This window comes from Bacillus rossius, chromosome 1 (genome assembly GCF_032445375.1).
Source record: "Bacillus rossius redtenbacheri isolate Brsri chromosome 1, Brsri_v3, whole genome shotgun sequence".
In the NCBI taxonomy this organism is placed as follows: domain Eukaryota; kingdom Metazoa; phylum Arthropoda; class Insecta; order Phasmatodea; family Bacillidae; genus Bacillus; species Bacillus rossius.
In genome coordinates, this window is record NC_086330.1 from 188,919,075 (window position 1) to 188,928,649 (window position 9,575).

Below are 9,575 nucleotides of genomic sequence, written 5' to 3' on the forward strand. Positions count from 1 at the left end.
CATATAGTTTATTACATTAAGATGAATGAAGTAGGTTAAGAAAAATAAATCAAATAAATTTTTAATTCTATAATTTATTTAAAAGTTTACATTTATATACAAAGAAATTTGACACTGTATATATATCGTATACATTTCTCAGTTCATGTGACATTCATTTTTATTATAATTAAATTATTATATTTCGTTTGTAGAGTGACAAAATACAAATAATTCATACAGATCACGATACATCAGTTCAGGAGTGTAGCACCTTAGAGGACCAGAGATGTTGATGCTAGAAACCTTCCTTTTCAAAATTTATAATTTTTTTTTCAAGTATAATTTTCGTGTAACCCGTACACCGCACTTCTCACACAGAAATTTTACATGGTCAAGATTTCTTTTGCAGCCATGCTTTTTATGGATGCGTGTACTTCGTAGTCGTTCAAATCGTTTACCACAGTAGCAGCACTGATACAGATATTCATCGCAATTACCATCGCTTACCCGCTGTACAACTTGCAAATGAACTTTGCTTTTACAATGCCTAATCAAATTACATTTGTTTGTGAAATGTACACCACACGGGTCACACGGAAATGTCACACGATTAGCGTTTCTTCTACAGACATGATTTTCATGTCTTCTTGCATGTTGACGGTATTAAAAACTCTTATCACAGTACGTACACAGATGTCTCATCGTTAGGCCTTGAGTCACCCACGGCTCGGAAAGTATCTTACTTTCAATGTACACTGCTGTTGTAGGCGACGAAGTCCCGTATGTTGCATGAGCTGGAGATTTCCCAGTCGACATTGTCAGATCATCTGTACTGGATGCCAAAGAATCTGATGTATACACGACTGATGCAGAAGCTGGGAATTGCTCACAAAATGTTTTATTTGTCAAATGCGGTGTAGTTGCAGGTATCGGAGTCTCCTCTGCGTTCGATAATGCACACATTGAAGTCTCTTGGAGTGAAGAGACAGTAGATACAGCCATCATCGGGATCTCTGGAGCTGCCCTCATCGTTGTCATCGGGATCTGCTTCGTCATCATCGCCTCCGTGGTCAGGAACCCGGGTGAAGACGCGAGACCCTCCGCCAAGACCTCTGCAGCGATTGACCCCGCCACCATTGGGATTTGTACCGATGTCATCGTTGCTTCCATTTAGTTCGGATACACATGAATATTCATGTATCGGACTTATATGCAGACAAGTCAATCCATCAGATCTGCACTGCACCACTAAAGAGGTGGACTGAGGGACCTGCTGTTAAAGACTCGCTTAAATATCAGCGTCCGCTTGTATATTACGCAAGACAATACAGCATCCATTGTTATTACTTAAAAAAAATTAGGAATTTAAAAGAGTACAAGTTTAAATTATATATTCAAAGAACTAATCACACATCCTACAGACACGGTTAATTTAGACTTATTAGAAGGACCAAGTGTCTCTGAACAATGGAACTTTCAGAACTCAAACATAATTTAAATTTTATTATGTACAGCTACACTAAACCTCCAACTGACTCCAAATGTCTACAACACATGACTAAAATAATTTATACGATACCGGGCTAGGTCCAAAGCCAATTATTTTTGTACCTCTCATCTGCAGTTCAGGGGTCCTTCAGTGTTGATATAGCTACAGACAAGATATGTCCAGTACCATACATCTTCAAAAGCCTTCAGAGTCGATCCTTGTTAAGCCTTATGACAAAAGTCTCCGAAACAAGAGTTCTTCTCTATAAGTTTACTAGACATTTATATGCTTGTCATAGCACACATCGATAAATATCTTCGTAGATAACTTAAAATATTATCAGACCACCAGCATTCGATTTATACACCAACATATCCATCAACACAAGTCCATTCTACATTAAGCTCCTCACTTACTTCCACCAGTCTACTCAGCTACACTCAGTACACAAAAACTAATAGAAGTCAATTAACAACCTAGTATTTATGTACATTCGGTCATTTAACATTAGGTGCCCGCCATATTGAAATTTGGGCACCATCTTAGATATTTGTATTTATTGACTTTTCAGTTCGGGAAAAAATATAAAATTCTCCGAACAAATCACACATTATTTTACATATTGAATCGAAAATTGCTTCGATCTATGGACGAAGCTGAAAATAAATTTAATTTAAATACCAGAAAAGTGGCAGGTACGAGAAATAAAACACCGCAAGTTCTTTTACAAACATAATATTTAATACATTAATTCTATCCTACTACAGGGCGTACCGTTGTGCACTTGTTGTGTGGGCTTGCGCCCATTATTGCTTATATATGTTGTTTAATTAAATGCAAACTGGGAGGCTACTTTTTTACTATATCTTTTTGCAAAACCTAATTGTTTTTTTTTTTAACTTTTGTTTATTTGAAGTATAATGAAATTATTATCTTAAGTATCAAGTTGTAAGAATTAATTGTTTTTGTATAACAATCATTTTTTTTTGTTAAAATATATTTATGTCTTTGTTAAGCTTTGTGGATTTAAAAGAAAAACATATGGACTTCAAAAGTCTTTAAACATCATAAATTATTTTTTCCTTTTGTTTATATTAATATTGTGGTTAAGATTAATTATTGAGTTATTGCACTTAAGTGCAGGAAAGTGTAACTTTTTAAGTTTCTCATCTCTACGTATTGTCATATCTATGGTCATCTTCATATTGAAAAGGAAAAGGTAGTCAAAATTTTTGTGCTCGTCACGTATCCATCGACATCCATGTCGAAAGTTGTGTATTTACTACCGCATTAGGTGAGTTTTACCGCCTTTTCACCGGGAATCATTGTTTTATTTTTTGTTGTTAAAACTTGTTTAGCGGTCCGGGTGTTGGCGACCTCTCGCTGCCCCATGCCTGAGGCGTGATCCATAAGCTTCGCCCATAACATCTGGGCACCCCAGGGCTTGTCCCGTGGTTCTACGGCGATGGGAGCCGCCAACAAAAATCCCAGGAAAGTTTTCGACGACTAAATCCTAAGCATGCAGCATGGGTAGTTAACCTGTTTCGGCCACGCGTATCTTCTTGCAATTTCATCTACTATTTCATCAAACTACCCCTTTGGCATCGTAATCAACATTTAATTCCTGAGCAATATTTTAATTCTTTCTGTATCTTAAATCTACGTTAATTATTTTGAAAATGTAACTAAGTAATAATTATTGTGAAGATGTAACTAAGTAATAATAATTTTTTTTGGGCCCCCATTTTTGTTTTGACTGTACGAATACTCAATTAATACTCTTTATTGTGTTTTAAATAAATATGTTTTGTTATGGCTGACCCGATATCTGTGTATTTTATGTTGCATTTACCTAACCTTTTTATTTAATTTCTTATCTATATAAATTCTTAACAGGTTATCAACTTTTGTTCGGTAGTTTTCCCAGTCGGCATATTTCCTCTCTACTCGTTATTTTAATACAACAAAGCAATGCCATTCAACCTAAGATCCTGGAGTCTTCCGTCGTGATTTACCTTGGTGAGGTTAAGCAAACCGAAACAAGAGTAAAGTACTGGCAGAAAGATGGTAGCAGAGCTGGTGGTTGTTTTGGTGTTTTGTTTTGTTGTGTTTTTTTTTGTTTAAGTAGAAATATTTTTCTTGTTATGGATTAATCGTAATATTTTTTTTAAACTAAATTAACGAATTTCAAGTTTTTATAGTTTTAACTTTTAAATAAGTTCTAATCTTTCATCTTGAAGTACTGTTTTAACTATTTAATTTAATGGTAATTATTGTTTGATAATCTGTTTTATGCCAATCTATTATTTTTTTATTTTAAAGTGTTTTCTTTATAAGGTACATTATGAAGTTAGTATTCTCCAAGAGATTTCTTTGATTTCTATATTTCTCTCGTTGGTTTTAATCTTGAAGTTCTAATTTTCAGTTTCTAAGGTGTTTTGTCTTCAGTGACATATAATCTGCAAGAGATCTAAACTTTGTTTTAAAGTATGCATCTTTCTTAATATAAGCAAATTTTCTATTTACAGTTTCTCGCTATATTTGAATCAGAGTGGTTGTCAGTCCTGTTGTTTACACCAGTTGTGTTGCCTTTATCATGTAGTTTACAGGTTATTTTGGGTAAGTTATTAAGTATTCCTTTTAAGTATAATTTGTGGTCTTCAGTTTAAGAGTGCATTGTTTAGGAACGGCCGCCTAACTTTGTGTCCTACTGTTGGCGTTGTTTCGTTATTTGGATCCTTGACTCAGTTGATCGTGGACTGATCACCCATGTGTCCTAGTCTTTGAGTCCCTCGTAACATTTGTACTCGAGTCATAAATAAAAAACAATGGTACTAGTTTTTAAGTTGTTGCAACATTATTTTTTTTAATATTATTTCTGGGGAACAAGTTTGGTTATAGGGTTTTCTTAGTTTGAATTTTTATGTTCAAGTAATCATGTGGTTATTAGTTGGTATTTGGGGTATGTATTTTCGTACAATTAATTTTATCATCATCTTCATGTTTTGTTTTCATGAGTTTTTCGTGTCCTTCATTACACGTAATTTAAGGTTTTTGTGTAACAACTAGATTAATTTCAACACTGATTTTTTTTTTGTTTGTTTAATCATGTAAGATTGAGGTTATGTTTGGTAATTGTCGTTGAATTTCGTCATAAATCTGTTTTAGGGTTTTAATATTTTTATTCCTTTTAACCAATAAAATTTGTTGTCATTTTTAATTTCATTATTTGAATATTCTTTATTAATATAATTTTAAAAGGTATTTGAATTAAATATTGTTGCAAGTTTTGTTCGTAAGAGAATTGTTTGCATATTATTTCTCGATTTCATAATATTTCAACGTTTCTAATCTTATTATGCAGATTGCCATATGTTGAAAAGTCTGTGGTTTCTTCAGTAATATTTAATTGATGTGATGTTTGTTTACTTTTCGTGTATCACCATTTGGGGCACGTTTTTCATAACCTAACCATGATAGGTATATTTTCTTGTTTTGTTGCCATCGTTTAATAATTCCTTTTTTCAGCAGGTTGTTTTAATCTTCTTAATATTGTTTCTTCTGCCCATGTTTTGTTATAGGTCATCTTGGGTATGTATTTTATCTAATTTCTTTTCAGAGACATTTTGCCGTTTTCCTAACATGTTCATTTATTGTGTGTTCTAGTGCTTTTCATTGCACAGTTTAATAATTGAGGTTATGGTATTGTTTTATAAGTATTTAATTTGCAGTATATTTATTTTTGAATCAAGTATTTGGGTGATATTTTTCTATTGAGCTTCTTTTTGGTCATTTAAATTTTTTTTCTTGAGCCTATTAATGTTTCTCTTCATTTAAATGTCATTATTTTGCATTTGTTTTGTTTTAATTATTTTGTTTCAGTGAGATGCAGTTAAAGGTTAGTGGTTTTCTTCTGTTGAAATATTGTCGTTTTCCTTTTGAATCTTTTCTTTAAGCACTATTATAAAAGTTTTATAGTTTTAATGTATTGTATGTATGTAATTTTCTATTCTGGGAGTAAGTGACTTCCAGACGATATTTGGGTTTTGTTTTTAATTGTGTTGTTGACTTTGGTCAAGTTTAGCCAGTGAACAAACTTGTTTTTTTTTTTTTTTTTAGGCAGGTCCTCTGAGCCAGAGCCATGAGCCAGTGCCAAGTCCTGTTGAGAAGTGTTTAGGCTTCACCAGCACTTTTCATTTTTGCAGGCCTCAGTCTTTTTTTTATCAAACTATATATCTGCCATGGAAGATCCAATCACTCATTTTATAATAATAGTTTCATTTTAGATTAATAACATTTTGTGATTTTATTTGTTTTTAAATAATAATTAATTTTTTTGGAGTGCTAACCTTGATTTATTGCTTTTCTATATTGTTTGTCTTGCTAGTGTCATCTTTTACAATAACATTTTAATATATCCGTTTTGTTTCTTGTCTTGTCATCCAAAACATATACTTTTTGAAATTTCTGTTTTGTAGGTTATGTGTGTGTTATTTCATGTGGGGATGTGGATGTGGTGTGTTGTGTGTTTTACACAGCTTTCCACACGACACAGCTATTGCACATGTTTTCCACACATTACACAGTGTAGTTTTATCCACCTAATCAGTCTTCTATTTCTTGCAGGTTTGTTTTGTTTTAAACTTAGATACTGTTCTTGTTTTTGATTTGTGTACTAGGGTTGTTGCTGTATGACATCTCTCCGGTGGGGTGTCTGCTGCATGGAGATTGCTAGGGTGGTTGCGGCTTCGGCTCGGTGTTGCTGCAACTCACCGTTTCAGCCATCTCTGGTGAATTTCGTGTAGTGGAGTTCTGCTTGGTGAGACTGTCGTATAGTGGCACATTTTTCATTGTAAGGTATGGTTTCAACTTTGATTTCTTCTTTAAACTTTTTTTCTTTGAATAAATTGCAGGCAGTTAGTTTTTATTCACTTAACTTTTACTGACTCTTAACTTTGTGATGTTAAATTTTTTTTGTTGCGTTAGTGGTCAAACTTGCTTTTGCAGGTGCTAAATTATTTCATGAGTGTCTAGGGTATGGGACTTAGTCATTCACCTTTGGACGACCGTTTTCTTATTTTTCATTTTCAATTTTGTGTTATCGCTGAATAAGCAGTTTAGAGATTTTTGTTTTCTTTTTTTTGTGGCTCAAATTTCTTTCGTATTTGATCAGTATTGTCAATATAAGTATTGTTAAACTTTGATTAGGTATTCTTCTATTTTAAATTTTTTTATTTTATCATGTTGTGTGTTTGAACTGCAGTCTTCAGAGCGGTATCATAAGAACAGGATCTTAGTGACCAGGATTTAAGTAAGGGTAGAGAATCCCCAATTTTTTTTGCAATAAGCAAGGGGTAGAGAATCCCCAATTTTGTTAATATGGAGGAGGTAGAAGACCCCCCATTTATCTGAATAAGTAGGGGTAAGGAGTCCCCACTATTCTGAATAAGCCGACGGGCATTTTATATGAGGTATGGTACTCTTTTGTTGTAGTATGTACTGGCGGTCCTGAGTATTTGTACCACCCTTCTGTCCTGCTTGTTTCTTTGATTACACATTCATTTTCTTCGTCCTTTTCGTATTTTGATCTTCGTCTTCGTCTTCGTTCTTCTTTAGCTTTGAGATTTGTCTCTCGTAGGTATGTGATAATCCTACGTTTAGCTAATTTATGTCGATTCCGAGACAGAGATTTTTTTTGTTTAGCTCACTTATGTGAGTATTTAAGTATTTTTAATGTGAAGGGGTGAGTAGTCCCCATTTTGATGTAGAGGTGTATATTCCTCATGGTGCATTGTCTGTTGTTTCATCTCTGTTTACTTGAGAATAGCAGAAAATTGATCCTGTGTTTCTCCAAAAATCCTTAATAGGAAGAGTACTTTTACTCATACTTTTCGCAAAACAAAATCAAGGTCTACCATAATCTGGTTGACAAAAACATATTCGTGGTCATTCGTTTCCACCACTAACTCCGTCATTACCACTTGTTCGTCACTCATTGTGATTTCATTGGTTCTTTCTTTAAGATGTTTGGTTCGGTAAGTCAAACTTATCTTTACCTACCATACAACTCCCAAAGGTTAATTGTAACTTTAGCTACTTAATGTTTTCAAACATTGCTAATCCATTTCTTAATATGTCTATTATTCAGGTTATTAACAACCTAGTCGTATCACCATTCTGTCCTGTTCTGTTCTTCATCTACACACAAATTTATTAATGAATATTTTGATCTTTTGATATCTCTCGTATATTGATGTTTTGCATTCTCGTGCATTTAAGTTTTATAGATTGCCATATAAAAAAAAATTTTTTTTTTAAGAGAGTGGTGTGCTTTGAGGGGGGAGTGTGTGCCGTTGTGCACTTGTTGTGTGGGCATGCGCCCATTATTGCTTATATATGTTGTTCAATTAAATGCAAACTGGGAGGCTACTTTTTTATTATATCTTTTTGCAATACCTAATTGTTTTTTTTTAACTTTTGTTTATTTAAAGTATAATGAAATAATTATATTAAGTATCAAGTTGTAAGAAATAATTGTTTTTGTATAACAATCATTTTTTTTTGTTAAAATATATTTATGTCTTTGTTAAACTTTGTGGATTTAAAAGAAAAACATATGGACTTCAAAAGTCTTTAAACATCATAAATTATTTTTTCCTTTTGTTTATATTAATATTGTGGTTAAGATTAATTATTGAGTTATTGCACTTAAGTGCAGGATAGTGTAACTTTTTAAGTTTCTCATCTCTACGTATTGTCATATCTATGGTCATCTTCATATTGAATAGGAAAAGGTAGTCAAAATTTTTGTGCTCGTCACGTATCCATCGACATCCATGTCGAAAGTTGTGTATTTACTACCGCATTAGGTGAGTTTTACCGCCTTTTCCCCGGGAATCATTGTATTATAATTATTTATGGGATAGTTTTATTTGTTGTTGTTAAAACTTGTTTAGCGGTCCGGGTGTTGGCGACCTCTCGCTGCCCCATGCCTGAGGCGTGATCCATAAGCTTCGCCCATAACATCTGGGCACCCCAGGGCTTGTCCCGTGGTTCTACGGCGATGGGAGCCGCCAACAAAAATCCCAGGAAAGTTTTCGACGACTAAATCCTAAGCATGCAGTATGGGTAGTTAACCTGTTTCGGCCACGCGTATCTTCTTGCAATTTCATCTACTATTTCATCAAACTACCCCTTTGGCATCGTAATCAACATTTAATTCCTGAGCAATATTTTAATTCTTTCTGTATCTTAAATCTACGTTAATTATTTTGAAAATGTAACTAAGTAATAATTATTGTGAAGATGTAACTAAGTAATAATAATTTTTTTTTGGGGCCCCATTTTTGTTTTGACTGTACGAATACTCAATTAATACTCTTTATTGTGTTTTAAATAAATATGTTTTGTTATGGCTGACCCGATATCTGTGTATTTTATGTTGCAATCACCTAACCATTTTATTTAATTTCTTATCTATATAAATTCTTAACAGGTTATCAACTTTTGTTCGGTAGTTTTCCCAGTCGGCATATTTCCTCTCTACTCGTTATTTTAATACAACAAAGCAATGCCATTCAACCCAAGATCCCGGAGTCTTCCGTCGTGATTTACTTTGGTGAGGTTTAGCAAACCGAAACAAGAGTAAAGTACTGGCTGAAGAGTCACTTGCGAAAGCCAGCAATCTTATAAACATTTAGCCCTGCATAGATGTGAAACGACTAATTCTTAGCTCCATCAGCTCCAACTGCTCCTAATGCTCCAACAGCTCCAACAGCTCCAACAGCTCCAAATGCTACAATAGCTCCAAATGCTACAATAGCTCCAACAGCTCCAAATGCTCCAAAGGCTCCAAATGCTCCAAAAGCTCTAAATGTTCCAACAGCTCCAACAGCTCCAACAGCTTCAAATGCTCCAACAGCTTCAAATGCTCCAACAGCTCCAAATGCTCCAAAGGCTCCAAATGCTCCAACAGCTTCAACAGCTCCAAATGCTCCAAATGCTCCAACAGCTCCAACAGCTCCAAATGCTCCAAATGCTCCAAATGCTCCCACAGCTCCAACAGCTCCAAATGCTCCAAATGCTTCAAATGCTCCAATTGCTC